We start from the raw sequence: 16961 nt of genomic DNA, 5'->3' as shown, positions 1-16961 counted from the left end.
TCATGAATCAACTTACAACCCTCCAACAAAGAAGATATTTGCTATGAAGAATTAAAAGAAGAAAGAATCAAAGTTCAAGTGGTCTACATTGCTCTACACTATCTTATGTGTTAGAACTTGATGTAAATCATGTACATTAGATGCACTATATGAGCTTAAATTTGACCAATCTTGTTTAACCTAACTTAGAGACCAATATAATTGCTAGTATTATGCCTGGTTCTTAAGTGTTCCTAGACTCAAAAAGTAATCAATCTATTTTAGAAGCCTATGGAAATAACTTCTGGACCTTTCTAATATAAATATCTAAGTTTTTATGGTTATGAAGAGTGAGTAGTCGACTACTCATTATCTATAGTCATCTACCCATGACAACTAAGGCCAATGTTTGTGAAGAAATAGTTTAGTAGTCAACTATAGCAAATGGTGAATTGACTAACCATGACAGTTGAGACTAAGGTATAAGATACTAGTCAACCATTAGAAGGGATTAGTTGACTACTGGAGAAAAAAAGACTCCCTCTTATTATTGGTAGTCAACTACTAGTATTAATTGACTATTTCAAAAAAAAAAAAAAAAAAGATTGTTTAAAGGCATAATGGCTATTTCCTCTTATGGTATGTCTTTTGTCTTGTTGGGAACTTAATCTAAACATTTTCTAGTATGGATTAATCCTTTACAATGACTCTCTAAGAATAAAATAACCTCAACCACTATAAATTAGTGATTTTGTCTTGAAAAAGAACAAGAACTTGATTAGTATTCATATATTGTCATAATAGAGCATTATTGTGAGCAAGTGTTATTTTGTGAATAAGAAATTTTTGTGCTAAATTAGTTATAATGATAAAACTGAGTAGCCTTCTTGGCTTTCTTTTTTCTCATTGAGATTTGTAAATCTCTTCAAGAGTTGAGCCTATATTTGTTTGTGCATTCTCTTGCTCTGAAATATCTTATTTTGTATCTATTATTATCTGCCTATTGAGAGGCATATTTTTTTATTTTGAGCATATACTCTAATATCTCTTTGTACTTGAGGTGTTCAAAAGTAGAACACCATTATAAGTATGGTTGGCACCCATAAGTCAACTGTTTAGGTTTTGTTGACACCTAGAAGTTCAATTGGTAAAGGTCTTGTAGGCACTTGGAAACCTTATTGGTTGTAAGGTTTTATTGGCATCCAAAAACATAGTTTTCTTAGTGGAATTCTTATGAGGTTGCGTGAGGAGAGGCCAAAGGCCTAGGTTTGGCCAAACTTCTATAAAAATATTTGTGTACTTTACTTTCTTGAATTTTTCACTTTATTTATTTATTTGCTTTACTTTCCATTGCATTTGCATAAGTACACATACACAACCTTCCATTGTACTATTCTTTCATTTATCATCTTAGAAGGCTTTACTTTGTGGGAAAATTTCTTACTACCTAATTCACCCCCTCTTGGGTTAGGTTAATTAGGCAACGAATGATATTAATTAGAGCAGGTTTACCTATGAATCAACTTAACAACTAGGTGGTTAAAATGGCCTCCCAAGTGAGTTTATCCTACACTGAGTGGTAATTCATTTCTAGGCCTTTGTTTTTAAAGGAGTAGACTATTGACTCTATGTGTTCTAATGATAATAAACTTATTGAGAGAACTAATGGTATGTTAAGTATACAACTAATCTAAGTAAGCTTCTTTGAATTATAATTGTGTTAAGAAAACTTGTTAATGATAAAGAAGAAGAAATGGAAGCATTTCTTGATTCAATTGTTTGAGGGTTAAAATTCCTACACCATCTCCAATCTCTCCAATGTGGATGCTTCAAGGAAATTCAAGGTTGAAAAGGCTATAAAAATATTTTAAAGGCTTTGGAGTTTCCTACAAGTATTTATGCTATAACAACTTAACAGGGAGGAAGCAGACATGGACTATGATTTAAGAGCCACATCTTTAGAAAGTTCTCAACCATTGGATAAACTTGGGACACTTTTTGAGACTTGTGTTAGTTTAAAAGGTTTTCATACATCAAGCTATTCAGAATGATATATTTCTACAAATTACTCCTTAAACTGGACACTTATGAGACTTGTGTTATTTTATAAAGTTCTTAACCATTTGATAAACTTGGAAAGTTTATCCTAACAAGGATAACACTGATGTACTACCGAATTGCTGGAGTGGCTTCTTGTAGTTGTTGGGGTTAGTCTAAGCATAGTCGGTGGGTGTTTTTAAGAAATAATGAACATGGACCAATTTTCAGTTATGCCCTAAACCTTGGAGATAGATGGGAAAAACCAGAAAGTTGCACTTAACTATTGACTTGATAATGATACTGCACTAGGTCTTGGACTGACTTGCTTTTAATATGCCAATTAGTTAGATCCTCTTAAGGATAAATATCTAAGTATGTTATAGAAATTTAGGGAATTACTTGAGTGAGTGATCATTGTGATAAGTTCATCCCCTTTGTCAAACAAAATGAATATTAGGGTTTACACTCTTTGTGATGGAAACCTAAAATTGGTAGTAGGGTTTACACTCCTTTCTTATGATTAGTGTTTTGATTATTTTGGGCCAAGAGGTTAAGGACAATAGACCATTATAGGGCTGAAATCTAATAGATTTATCTCATATCAATGCATTATCATTGGGCTTCATAGGGTTACTAAAACCAATGATCACTTAGACTTAACTGTTGGGGCTAAACTGAGCTGAATTCGATTGGCTTAGGGGTTTATTGCCCTTGTGTAGTGAATTTGGCCCAAGTCTTTTCACGCATGGATGAAACCTATGTTGGCTGATATGAGGCCTTTGTGGGTCTCATGCCATACATTATTCAAGCCCAATAAGGCTTACAATAGTTATGTACATGAACCACTTAAAGAAATGGGTCTTAACCCATTAGTAGTTAGATTAGTCAAGTTGTCATGTGATATGAGCCAAATATGGGTATGGACCTCCATTATCTTAGTGTAATTAAATACCTAACCTAAATCTGCTTTGGATTGACCCTAATTATAGTATGAAATAGGTCTATACATAGGGACAAGAGAAAGAGGTTGACCTAGACCTTTGTAGTCACTCTCTTGCACTCTTTCTCTTCTTTCTAGCTTCCCATAAACCCTAGTTAACCAGCTAAGGAAGACATTGTTATTCTACAATTCTTTGCTGTGTTTTTGAAATAAAAACATTAGATTTGAAGTGGTTTCCACAACTGCACAAGTTCCAACTTGTTAGGGATCAAATTCAACTAAGAAGTTGTTCTAGGATCGAGTTCTAGATACAACTATGCCATCTTCAATTAGGAGGCCAATTTGGGTTTGGATTTTGGGTGTGAACTACTACTCTGGGAACTGTAATTTATGGACTATGTATCAGGTATGCTCAATTTAATTTTGTGTTTCAAATTTGGTCTAGTTCAATGCTAGATCGATCCAAAAAAATTGGATTTTCAAATGCCAAGAAATTGATTCTCGGCTTTGGGCTAAAACTTTTTTGTAATTTGGCCATCAAGCTTAACAGGTTTGGACATGAATCAATTGAATTTTAATCTATTAAATAGAGGAATTAGAGCATTAGGTTCAGTTTTAACATTGCACTTGAGCATATTTGAACCTAAAGTCAAATCGACTAGAACTTGTCCAATTGATTTTGACTAGGAAATTGCTTATATTGAGAAATAGGTTCTTAGTCTTGGGCAAGGATCAAAGTATTGATGTCAGGTATCATATCGTACAACCTGGATATGGATACAAATACGAATACGCTTGGGAAACATATGGATACGAACGAAAAATATGGAAACACTTGGATACACTAGAGAAATGCACAAAAATTCCATAAATATATCAATAATATTAACTTTAACGTCAAAACAATTATAAATAATATATAAATACATAGGAGCTTTATATTTTAATGGTATATATGAAGAATATATTACAACTAATATAGTGAGATGCATAGATATTATACAATTTTATTGATAGTGCATCAATAAAAAATGTAAGGCATATTATATAGATTCATAAAAATTAATACATGCACAAAGCCATTATTATTTTATTTTCTATTAAAGTCCAAGGCACAAAACATATGTAACTATTCTATTTGAATTACTATATCAGTATTTCTACTTTACTATTTTTATTGTTTAACATCAACAAAAAAATCAATTCTCAAATGTTTGGTAAACAATATTTTCTTTTTTTTTTAAATAAATATGTTATTAAAATGTAAAGTATTAGTCTATAATTTATAGAAAATATATAATCTTAACTTTAAATATATCAAATCTATTAAAATTTTGAAGATATATATCATATGAAAATTCATAAATTTTAATTACTAAAGTAATTATTCCTTTATTAATATTTTTATTTTATAAAAATTCTAAAATACAAAATTATTTTATATTTATATAATTGTAGATTAGTGGAATTGACCAATTTAATTTAGGTTATATTCTCAAATATTTTGTAAATAATATTTTTATTTTTTTTAAATAATAAATACATTATTATTTAATGCAAATTAAAATATTAATTAATAATTTATAAAAATTTGAATATACATATAATGTGCAAATTTAGAAATTTTAAGTATTAAAATAATTATATTTGTATATATTTCTTGAAATTAAAAATCAATTTTTGGTATATATGTAGATTTGATAAATTATTTATTCCACTGTTCATAAAATACTATTTTAAAAATTATTCTTTTTAATTTATTGTTCAAGTTGTTGAATATTAGTATATATTGTTTATTTGGGTTGTATGTAGATTACTAGACTTTAATGTTGATAAAGGTTAATGTATTTCTTTTATTATCAAAAAGTGGAAAGTGGCTCGGTGGTTGAAGAGGCATATGCTCTTAGTCATTGGGTGATTTAAGCTCTATGTTTGAATCATGTCAGCCTCATTTTTTAAAGTGAGACGCGGTTTGTAATTGTCAGACGAAGGCATGGACACGGATGTGCAATACACTGTCATATTGGTCGTACCGGATTGTATCGCCCGATACTATACGATATGCACTAATACAGTAGTGTATTAGACTGGTACGTATGACTGGAAGGATAAGTGTCCAGTCGTGACATATCTTATGCCAGTGAGGTCCTATACCAATACGATAGTCCCTATATCGGATGTATCATTTTGATATTTTAATTCTTGGTCTTGAGACAATAATTTGAAGATTGTCTTTAATTTCTAGCATTTTTTAGAATAATTTTGTGGTAGAATCTTCGATTTGATTCATTGGTTGGAGTGTGGTGGAGATTGAATTCTTTTATGGTGGCAAGATTGATTCACATCATGCAATTTCAACTTTGATATGCAATTTGTAATTACTTATTTTTATTTATCTTAGACAAATTATATTAGCATTTTCCTTTGTAAGTAGTAGAAAATTTAGGGTTTTCCTAACTAATTTACATTGGAGAAACAATTGGAGATCACATGCATTTGGAAGAGTTCAAGATCAATGCACATAAAGTAGTTTGATGACTAGTTGTAATTTTCCCATATCAGATTCAAATCACCACACTCCTAGCTGAATTTATTTTATTTGCATCTATTTGTGTAATTGAGTTCTAATGTTTTGATTGCGAATCTAAACTGTTAATATTCAGATCATAAATATTGAAATTGGTGCATGTCTTGGACACCAAACCCTTAGCCGAATTGACCTATGTTTGGTCCAAATTGTTAGGCCGAATCCATGGTTCTTTGAGGATTGTAATAACCCTTAAGATCACAAATTAAGTCATTTTCAATCTTGGACCAAGGGTTTCATGGTCTGGCCCATGTTTGGAAAACCTAGATTAAGTTAGATTGAACCAAGATAAGCCCATACGATTTAGGCCCTATTTGATGATTAAGTACTTGTTAAAAGAAGTAGAAGTACTTATTTTAACAACCTCTTAAGGCTGTTTGGTAACCCACATTTCAAATCACTTATTATGTTTTTAAGCACTTATTGGGTTGGGAATGTTTGGTAAGCTACTTTTACCATAAGTGCTTATATTGACACAAATGACAATTTTAGCCATCACTTCACTCATACATATATACAATGCTTTTCACATGTTATATTATACATTTCAACTAAGAGCCCATGTGGACTCCCACGTGGGCTGCCGTGTGGATTCAATTAATAATAAAAATAATAATTATAAATAATAACAATAATAATAGTAATTAATATTAATAAATAACAAATAATGAATAATAACTTATTTTCAGATGCATAAAAATTTTTCAATTTATATCTTAAAAAGAAGTAAATCATGGCAAGCTTGCAATTTTGTCCACTATTTAAAATTTCAATGGAATCAATTTGTAGTATATACATGAAAATACCGATGTATAAGTAGCAAGCCTTCCTCTCTTATATCTAAACAAAACAAAATATCAAAATTCATGAAATGCCAAAAGAAATCAATCCATTTTCTACTCTTTAGAGGAAAAAAAAGAGTACTGTAATCGCGAAAATGAAATAGAATGCAAAGTTCATCTCTTCTACGCATTGTTAAGAAGAGGACCAGTAGAAAGAAAAAATAATTCTGAGTTTCTTTCAAATTAAGCAACAACAATTCATCGATCTGAGTTTGTCAAGCAATTGACAAATGCTTAGAAACAGAAATCCACACGTTCGACCATAATAAATCAAAATAAGCTTGGCAACACCATGAACACAATCGAATTCGAAGCAGGAACTCACACATTCAATCATAATAACCAAAACTATATCGACAAACCGATAAACAAATTAACAAAATCACCAAGTTCAATCTTCAATTCGTCCAATGAAAATGTAATAAAAGTAGGCAGGGGTGAATCGATTGATAATCATGACAGGTGAATGATACTTGAATCAATAGATCCAAAAGAAAAAGAAAAGTAAAGAAAATTAAAAAAAAAAGGAAAGAAGTGCAACATGGATAGAAACCACAATACCTAAACCCGTAAGAAGCACAAGCTTTGCAATTAGAACAGAGAGTTCAAGTTAGAAAAAAATGATTAAATGAGAAAAAAACTTCAAAACATAGAAGAAAGAGGCCAAATGATAGGTTCGCCGGACACTGTTCCTCATTGTTGATCGTCGCCGGTGGACCTGCAACTGGTGCGCCGTTGCTAGGGTTTGAGGTTTGAATGAATGGAGAAAGAGGAGGTATAACTCTTGTGGGGGTATTTTAGGCATTATAAAAATTTATTAGGGACTAGCTCGTCCTATTTTTTTGGAGAAGTAAAAAAAAACCAACTTGAAGTCACTTTTTCAAAGAAGTACTTTAAAATAAGTACTTCTTCCCCACTTTTCTACCAAACACTTATAAGTACTTAAAAACCACTTAATGTGTGGTCCTATGTCTTAAATGAAGTACTTCTTTTAAGTGTTCTCAAACACTACCTTAGACTAGTACCGGCAGAAGAGGGCCCGTGCTAAACTACTGATGGATATGTTATGTATAACTAATCAGTGTGTGACATTTTTATAGAAAATATAAAAAAATGTAGATTGATACATTTTTCAAAGGAAGAATACTTTTGGTCACAAACATACCAAATATATGGAGGTCATCCCACAAATATCCAATGAATCATCAACAAGTGGGAAAAGTTGGGGTTCACAAAAAAAGAAAAAAAAAATCTAGTTTACATGATGTTCGCTATTTACTACTCAGTTATAGTTCCTATTGCTTACAACATTGACATTAGAAATTCCAGATGCTCTGTAATCAAATTGATGAAACTTTATCTACCAATCACAGTGTCCACTTTGCAACTATTTCATCACAATTACCATTGTCAGTCAAGCACAAGCGAGCAATGCCAAACATAAGAAGTGTATCTACAAGGATAACATTTCAAGGGTTCAATAAAGAGAATTACCTCTTGAACCATGTCAAACGAAAACTTCGGTAGCAAAGCGCATGGCAAGACTTGGGTCCAAATTGCTGAATATTGATCTAACTGCAAGTAGCACCTTGTGATGTTTAGAGTAGGACTCTAGCCATCATTCAGGATCCCCATACTTAAGTTTCCTTCAGCATCAACATCGTAGTGGTAAATCCTTGTTTTGAATACTACATGCAGATAGAAATAGGAAAAGAAAATAGTAAGAAACATCGAACACAAGAATCAATGGATGAAAAATCATCAATATATTATGGATTGTTCCTAAAAACATGAGAGTTGTGAGGAGAAAAGTCACCTCCTTACCCTACTGCTTAACACAGGCATAAATGTGCTCATTGGGGTCTAAAACCAGGGTGCACAGTTGCACAAGTTCCATGCAGATAAGTTCATAAAAAACCAACTCATTTGATAATTTATCCACTCAAGAGTTAGGCCATGTTTGGGAGTGCTTAAAAATAAGTGCTTATTTGGGTCACGACCACACCATTAACAATTATTGGTGTTTGGGAAATAAGCCCGAAATAAGTGTTTATTTTAAAAATAAGGGCTTATTTTTTAAGCCCTAATTTCTAGCTTTTTTTAAGTGTTTATACAATAAGCACTTATTCAATTTTTTCTTCCAAAATTATCTCTAGTTGAATTTTAAAATACCACTTGTAAAATTTTCCCTAGTTGAATTTTATAAAAGTACTTTTATAAAAGTACTTTCGTAAAAGTGTTTTTATAAAAGTACTTTCATAAAAGAACTTTTGCAAAAGTGATATTGTAAAAGTACTTTTATAAAAGTGCTTTTGTAAAATTTGAAAAAAAAATGAAGGACAAAATTTATTTAAGTGCTTATTGGAGAAAAAGACTACCAAACGCCCAATATGAAATAAGTGCTTATTTTTCAAAATAAACACTTAAAAAAATTGATTGCCAAATGCAAATAAGTTTTTATTCGAATAAGCACTTATTCAATAATCACTTATTTTTAACATAAGCATTCCCAAACATGGGAATCAGAAGGCAGAAATGGCCATTCCCGACCCCCTCCCCCAGAATGGGATTCACATTCTGTAGTTACGGACACCATCAACGCTATTTTTGGGAATGTGATTCTATTGCTTGTGTCATCAATTCCATCAACACCAAAATTGTTGCTTATGTCAATGTGGTTTTGTTTTTTTTTTGTTTTTTTTTAATGTGCTTGCTCACCACCTAGAGGTGTAAATCGGTCTATGCTGCCCGCAGCCCGGCATGAACTTGGACCGACTTGGCATGATGGCCTGTGGGCCGTGCCAGGCCCAACCGCCCAGCATGATCACGCGGGCAGTGTTGGGCCTAGGGTTTTAGGTCCACGGGCTGGCACAACATGGCACGACTGAGTGGGCCTGCGGGCGGCATGGCTAGGCACAACCCATATATATTATTTATATATTATATATATTTATATAATATTATATAAATTATAATTATATAATAATACAGTGCATAATATATTAATAAAATAAATATTTTTTTAATTTTATTTAATTATTGTATATATAAGCAATTGTATACACAAAATTCATATAAAATAAAAAATTTGAGTTTTTTTTTTCATTTTTTTTAAATAAATAGCTTTGGCCCAAGGCTCGGCCCATAGGCCAGCTCGGCACGTAGCACGGCATGGGCCCATACAAGCTTGGGCCGTGGGTTGTGCCAGGCCAACTCCAAAATTTTCACTAGAGAGGGCGGCAACGGCCTGCACTTTGCACGGGTCGTGCCATGTCGGCCCAACATGACCCACTTTACACCTCTATCACAACCTAATGTGTACGCATTGTATTTGACACACAAACCAATTCCAGCCTCTTAATGAACCAAATAGCATCAATCGGAATTCGATTCGGTTCCTGTCTGAACCAAACAAGTAGGGGAAATAGACTGTTGTGTGATTTATGCAAAGTTAATTCAGGCAAGTGTACCTTAGTCAAATGTGTGTATAATGATGAGAAAAGTGTCGATCCCACAGAGACTAGATCACAGTACCAAATCAATTTTAAACTAACCTAAGTTGAACTCGTGAATCAATTGAATGAATAAAAACTAAAAGAATTAATGCAAATCCAAGAACTTAATAAAAATTGAATTGATGGATAAATGCAACTAGGGTTTAGATTTCATTAAATCAAAGTTACATAATTACCTATTTAATCCAACTCAAGACCAAAATTATCCTAAGGTATATTAAAGTTATTTGCATGTGATGGTGGATTTTCCTAAATTAATTAATAAGCTTTCTCAAGTCATATTAATCCTTTATTAATCCAATTCTACCATCAAATTTCTAACTGGTTGTCAAAAGGAAAAATAAGCATTAATTTTTTTGGAAACTTCTAATTGTAGAAGGGGATTTGACTCACTAAGCTTCCTTGATTCCCACACATGAACTAATCATCTTTCAATATCATAGTCTATCATGCGATTTTTATTGCCTAGGGATCATCTAATTCATAACAATCCTTTGGTCAGTCATGCATGAATCATCAAATCATTAAAAGATTGGCCAATTCTTTTAAAGCATTAAGCATAGCAATAAAAATTCCTCATGCAAATAATAAATGTCTTGAATTGAATTAAACAAATAACTATATAATATTAAGATCAAAATCCATCTAAACTCTAACTAAGAGAAATTAGCTAGACATCATTAAATTCAACATACTCAATAAAATTAAAGGGGAAACACAACAAGAACACATCAAAGAATGAATAGAATAACAAGAAAACTTTAGCCTTTGAAGGTAGAAGACAAGTGCAGCAACTAAGCCTTTCTCCCTTTTGAATTCGGATTCTTCCTCTCATTCTCTGGCGTGCTGAAATTGATTCATTTTTCCTTCTGATGTGCTGAGACTGTTTCCTCTTCTCTTCTCTGCTGAATTCTCTCTAAGGATGTGCCCCTTTGCCTTTTAGTCTATGGTCATTTTTATAGTCAGCCTCCTCTCAATTGCTTCTCAATGCAGACTCCTAATTCAACACAAATTAGGTCTCTTAGTCTTTATCTCAGTTGAATTTCTATTTCTTATGCACTGACAAATGCCAGACACGAAACTTGTAGTTCGAATTTCACTTGTTGGCGTAGGAATTAGGTTGAGTGATAAACATAAGAGTTGTAATCCTATTTCTTATCTTTAATTAGCCATTTGAATCACCTCAATCCGAGTTGTAGGCAGAATGTTATGCCCAAAATGCGGAAACTATATCAAAACAGGAAATTTCCTGATTTTTGTGCATACATATCAAATCCGATTTCAATGGATTCTTTTCTTCATGGCTACATCATGGAGCATCATTGCTGCATGGTCATTCCTCTATGATTATCTTGATCAATTAAATCGAATTCTTGCTTAAATTTGCACAATTTAAGCTCCAAATCATCTTGCAAGACAATTTCATCATAATTAGTGCAATACCATGCTAATTCCAAAAACATTATTATCCAAAATCATCAAGTTAGAGGTACGAAAATATGTACAAATATAGGCTAATCAAATACCCCCAAACTTAGCTTTTGATTTTCCAAAGTATATGCCTCAAAGATTGTATAAGGTATATAACTTAGAAAGTATTCAAAATACCATCCAAGAATTATCATGAATTTTATACTAACAAAATCTCATCATGAAAATTGAACTGTGTGTGTGTGTGTTTTGCCAATTTTTGAATGTCCTGCATGCTTCTTATCTCAAATTATGCAAACCAATGGATCTTTGAAAATTTTGGATATTCCATAGGCTTGCTCTTCATAGTCCTTCTTTGCTAATATAGACAACCATAAAACTTTAGATCAATAAGTCTTTATTAAGCTTGTAGTGTGAGGCCTAGGTAGGGGCTAACAAAGAAAGGATAAGGAATTACAAAGCAAGAGAGCATAGAAGGGTATGCACATATAAATGTACTCTCTAGATATTTCCATATTCTTTATTTTTCACATGTATTACAACCCCCAGACTTATTTCTTTTGATCTTCTAGGGTAGTGAATAAACTTTTCAGTACATAATTTTAGGCACATGATATATTTCTAAAGCCTCTTTTCTTTCTTTCTCAACACTTTTTTTTTTGTTTTTTTTTTCTTTCATCTTCCCTTCTTTCATTCATCAACATCATTGTGCAAAATTAAGCTCTCTTTAAGGGTAGATCATGGTTTTTCAGGTTTGATAGGTTAAGTACAATGAGTGTTAAAGAAAAGAATTCGATTGGTGGCTAATCATATGCTTTGCATTTGCCATTCTTTTGAAAAGGCTCAAAAGGGTAACTAAGGATTGAAATATATCAAGGTTGGTTTGAAAATGCTCAAACGATCCAAAAATGGCCTAAATCATCTCTAAAGTAATATGTTGTTTAGGATTTTGCCTCAAAGGCTAATCAAACAAGTTATAAAATATCACATAATGATCATATTGTTCCATATAGCTCACATAATCATTCACCAAGTTGCACACAATTCACAAGATCATGACATAATGTGCTCAAGAATTTCAAATTTCATGATACAATAGAGTTAACACGAGAATCAATTAATCCTCAGGATTAGACTTTATCTTTATTTTCTAAGTCATATTCGAATTCAATCAAGAATTATCATTGGCTTTTAGTCATCAAGAAAAATTCAGCAATCACAAAATTAAGCTAAAGAATATTTCAATTTTTTTTTGTGCAATCATACCATGCTCTCAGGTTCACAAAAATATATAAAAAAAAATTGCAATCTCCCCCCCCCCCCCAAACTTAAATTTAACATTGTCCTCAATGTTAAGTAAATTAAAGGGTGAAAAGAAGGGAAATAAACTTCCTTTCGAGTTGGTCTTGGTTTCAGCTATACATGCTGAAATTTCCTGTCCATAGACTCCAAAATTGCAACCTACCTTTTATCAATCAAAATAAAAGAAGGAAACAACAATAACAAGATAAAACAAAAATTAAAACAAAACTTAAAAGGAAATAAAGAAACATGAAACAACAAGAATTCTTAAAATGCATAAATGAAAAATATAGTTATAAGTTATAGTCGTTAGCTTGACTCTGATTCCATTTTCATGGATCCTTCAAGTAAATGGTGGACTTGAAGAAATGATTGTCCACCATCAATGTAAGGTTTCAATCTTTGCCCATTGACTTTGAAGGTCCCCTTAGTTTCATTAGATATTTCAATTGCACCATGAGGAAAAACTCTAATTACTATGTATGGACCACTCCATCTTGACTTTAGTTTGTCGGGAAAAAGCTTCAATTTAGAATTATAAAGAACATTGTCTCCAACTATGAACTCTTTCTTTTTAATGTGCGCATCATGCCATGCCTTGGTTATTTCTTTATAAAGTCTAAAATTCTCATAAGCCTGATGCCGCCATTCTTCAAGTTCATTCAATTGCATCTTTCTTTGTTCACCTGCAATTTGCAAATCAAATCTAAGCAGTTTCATTGTCCAATATGCTTTATGCTCTAATTCAACAGGGAGGTGACAAGCCTTACCAAACACCAACCTATAAGGAGACATTCCAATGGGTGTTTTGAAAGCTGTTCTATAGGCCCAAAGTGCATCATCCAATTTCATTGATCAATCATTCCTAGATAAGCTCATAGTCTTTTCCAAAATACCATTCAATTCCATGTTTGAAATTTCTACTTGTCCACTAGTTTGAGGATGATAGGGGGTAGCAATCTTATGGGTAACATCATATTTAATTAATAAATTATCAAACTATTTATTGCAAAAGTTTTTACCTCCATCACTAATGATAGCCCTTGGTGTACCAAATCTAATAAAAGTATTTTTTTTTCAAGAATTTGATTATAACCTTAGCATCATTAATGGGACATGCAATTACTTCCACCCATTTACTCACATAATCAACAACAACAAGTATATACTCATTATTGAAAGATTTTGGAAAATGACCAATGAAATCAATGCCCCAAACATAAAAAATATCACAAATAAAGAATATTGTTTAGGGGCATCTCATTTTTCGTTGATATATTACCTGTCCGTTGGCATCGATCACAAGAATTTACATAGGCATAAGTATCTTTGAATAATGTAGGCCAATAAAATCCACTTTGTAAAACCTTTGTTGCCGTCTTGGATGATCCATGGTGTCCACCTGCTTCTTTGTCATGACAAAAACTAAGTATACTCTGCACCTTTTCCTTTGGTATGCATCTTCTCACCATGCCATGTACACAAATCTTGTATAGATATGGTTCCTCCCAAAGATGGTGCTTTACATCAGATAAAAATTTCTTCTTTTGATGAAAAGAAATGTTAGGGGGCAACTTGTCACCTACAAGAAAATTAACAAAATTAGCATACCACGGTTCATCATTATCATGCACAAAGCATAATTTTTCATAAGGAAATTCATCTTGCAAAGGGTGTTCATCCATGCTCTCCACATACTCCCTATCCAATCTAAACAAGTGATCAGCTACCATGTTTTCGATGCCTTTCTTGTCTTTGATTTCTAGGTCAAATTTTTGCAACAATAAAATCCATCTTATCAACCTAGGTTTTGCATCTTTTTTATCAAGTAAATATTTCAATGCAGAATGGTCAGCATAGACAATCACTTTAGACAATATCAAATAAGGTATAAATTTTTCAATAGCAAATATTACATTAAGTAGTTCATTTTCAATTGTTGTATAATTTTCTTGTGTCTCATTCATGGTTCTACTTGCATAATAAATGGTATGAAATTTCCTGTCTATTCTTTGTCTTAAAACTACACCTAAAGTATCATCACTTGCATCACACATGATCTCAAAAGGCAAATTCCAAATGGGGACCAAAACTATGGGAGCTTGGATCAATTTCTCTTTTAAACAATTAAATGTATGCAAACAAGCACTATCAATAAAAAACGGTGCGTCTTTCACTAAAAGATTAGTTAGAGGCCTAACAATTTTAGAAAAGTCCTTAATGAACCTTTTATAAAAACCTGCATGTCCTAAAAACCTCTAACTTCTTTCAATGATTTTAGAGGGGGAAGTTTCTCAATTAATTCAATTTTATCTCTATCCACTTCAATACCTTTAGAATATACTTTGTGGCCGAAAGCAATTCCTTCCTTAACCATAAAATGACATTTTTCCTAATTAATAACAATGTTAGATTTCTCATATCTTTTAAGCACCAAAGACAAATTATGCAAGCATGCATCGAATGAATATCCAAAAACAGAGAAGTCATCCATAAATATCTCCATAAAATCATCAATGAAATTCGAAAATAGAGATATCATGCATCTTTGAAAAGTAGCAAGGGCATTGCACAAACCAAAAGACATTCTCCTAAATGCAAATGTTCCATAAGGGCATGCAAATGTAGTTTTCTCTTGATCTTCAAGAGCAATAGGAATTTGGTGATAACCAGAATAACCATCAAGAAAACAATAAAATTCCTGACCAGCAAGTTTTTCAATCATTTGATCAATAAAGGGAAGGGGGAAATGATTTTTCTAGTAGCATCATTCAATTTCCTATAGTCGATGCATACCCTCTAACTTGTTACTGTCCTTGTAGGGATTAATTCGTTATTTTCATTTTCGACTACAATGGTCCCACCCTTTTTTGGCACAACTTGCACAGGACTTACCCAAGAAGAATCAAGGATAGGAAAGATAATACCTGAATCAAGCCATTTTATCACCTCTTTTTTTACTACCTCTTTCATATTAGGATTTAACCTCCTTTGGGGATGCACCGTAGGCTTGAATCCTTATTCTATCATGATTTTGTGCATGTAAACTGATGGACTTATTCCTTGAATGTCGCCAATGCTCCATCCAGTCGCCCTTTTGTGTTCCCTAAGCACCCTTATCAACTTTTCTTCTTCAAGACCTATCAAGTAAGAAGAAATAATCACAAGTAATGTAGATGAATTCCCTAAATAAACATATTTTAAATGCGAAGAAAGAGGTTTAAGTTCAAGAGTAGGAGGCTTCTCGATTGATGGCTTGGCTTTTGATGAAGAGGAAGAAATATCCAAAGGCAAAAATTTTTCTCTTTTTGTCACGAATCCTCTTTGCTTTTCTCCCAAATAGCCTACGACCTCCTTATGCCTCTTTCAGCTAAAATTTGTTCATTCACATTAAAAGATTTAGTAGTGCAATTTTCTATAGGATCATCTAACCTAAATGTATGAAATTTTCTTTCTACCAAATCATCAATACAATCTATTATTAAGGCTTATTTTTCATCATTAGAATGTTTTATAGCCTTAAACACATTAAAAATAACTTCCTCATCATTAATCCTAAGGCTAAGTTTTCCTTGTTGGACATCAATTAAAGATCTTCCTATGGCATGAAAAGGTCTCTCTAAAATTAGGGGTATATCATAATCTTTTTCCATATCCAAAACGATGAAATCAATAGGAAAAATAAATTTATCTACTTTTACCAAAACATCTTCCACTACTCCCCTTGGATATTTGATACTTCTATCAACCAATTGTAAAGAAACAGTGGTAGGTGTTGGCTCATTCAACCCAAGCTTCCTGAAGACAAAAAAAGGCATCAAATTAATGTTTGCACCAAGATCACATAAAGCCTTATCAAAATTAATTTCGCCAATGGTGCACGGAATAGAGAAGCTCCCTGGATCCTTGAGTTTTGGAGGTAATTTATTTTGTAGGATTGTTGAGCATTCCTCATTAAGTTTTACCATCTCAAACTCCTCCAACTTTCTTTTGTTTGAAATTATTTCCTTCAAAAATTTGGCATAACTTGGCATATGAGAAATAGCATCAAGAAGTGGAATGTTAATATGCAACTTTTGAAACACCTTTAGAAATTTAGCAAATTGCTTATCCAAGTTAGCCTTAAGAAATATTTTAGGAAAAGGAAGAGGGAGTTTGTAGAATTTTAAATTAAGAGTAGAAGAACTTCCCTTTTTCTCCATTGATGACTTGTAGTCTCCTTCTTTGGCTTCAAGGTTTCGGCTTTCTTCCTCTTTTACCTGCCCATCATCTTTTTCTTCTTTTCTAAGTTCTTTTCCACTTCATAGAATGATGGCTTTTACTTG

This window comes from Nelumbo nucifera, chromosome 5 (genome assembly GCF_055504915.1).
Source record: "Nelumbo nucifera cultivar China Antique chromosome 5, China Antique-T2T, whole genome shotgun sequence".
Taxonomy (NCBI): Eukaryota; Viridiplantae; Streptophyta; class Magnoliopsida; order Proteales; family Nelumbonaceae; genus Nelumbo; species Nelumbo nucifera.
This window is presented reverse-complemented; position numbering follows the sequence as displayed.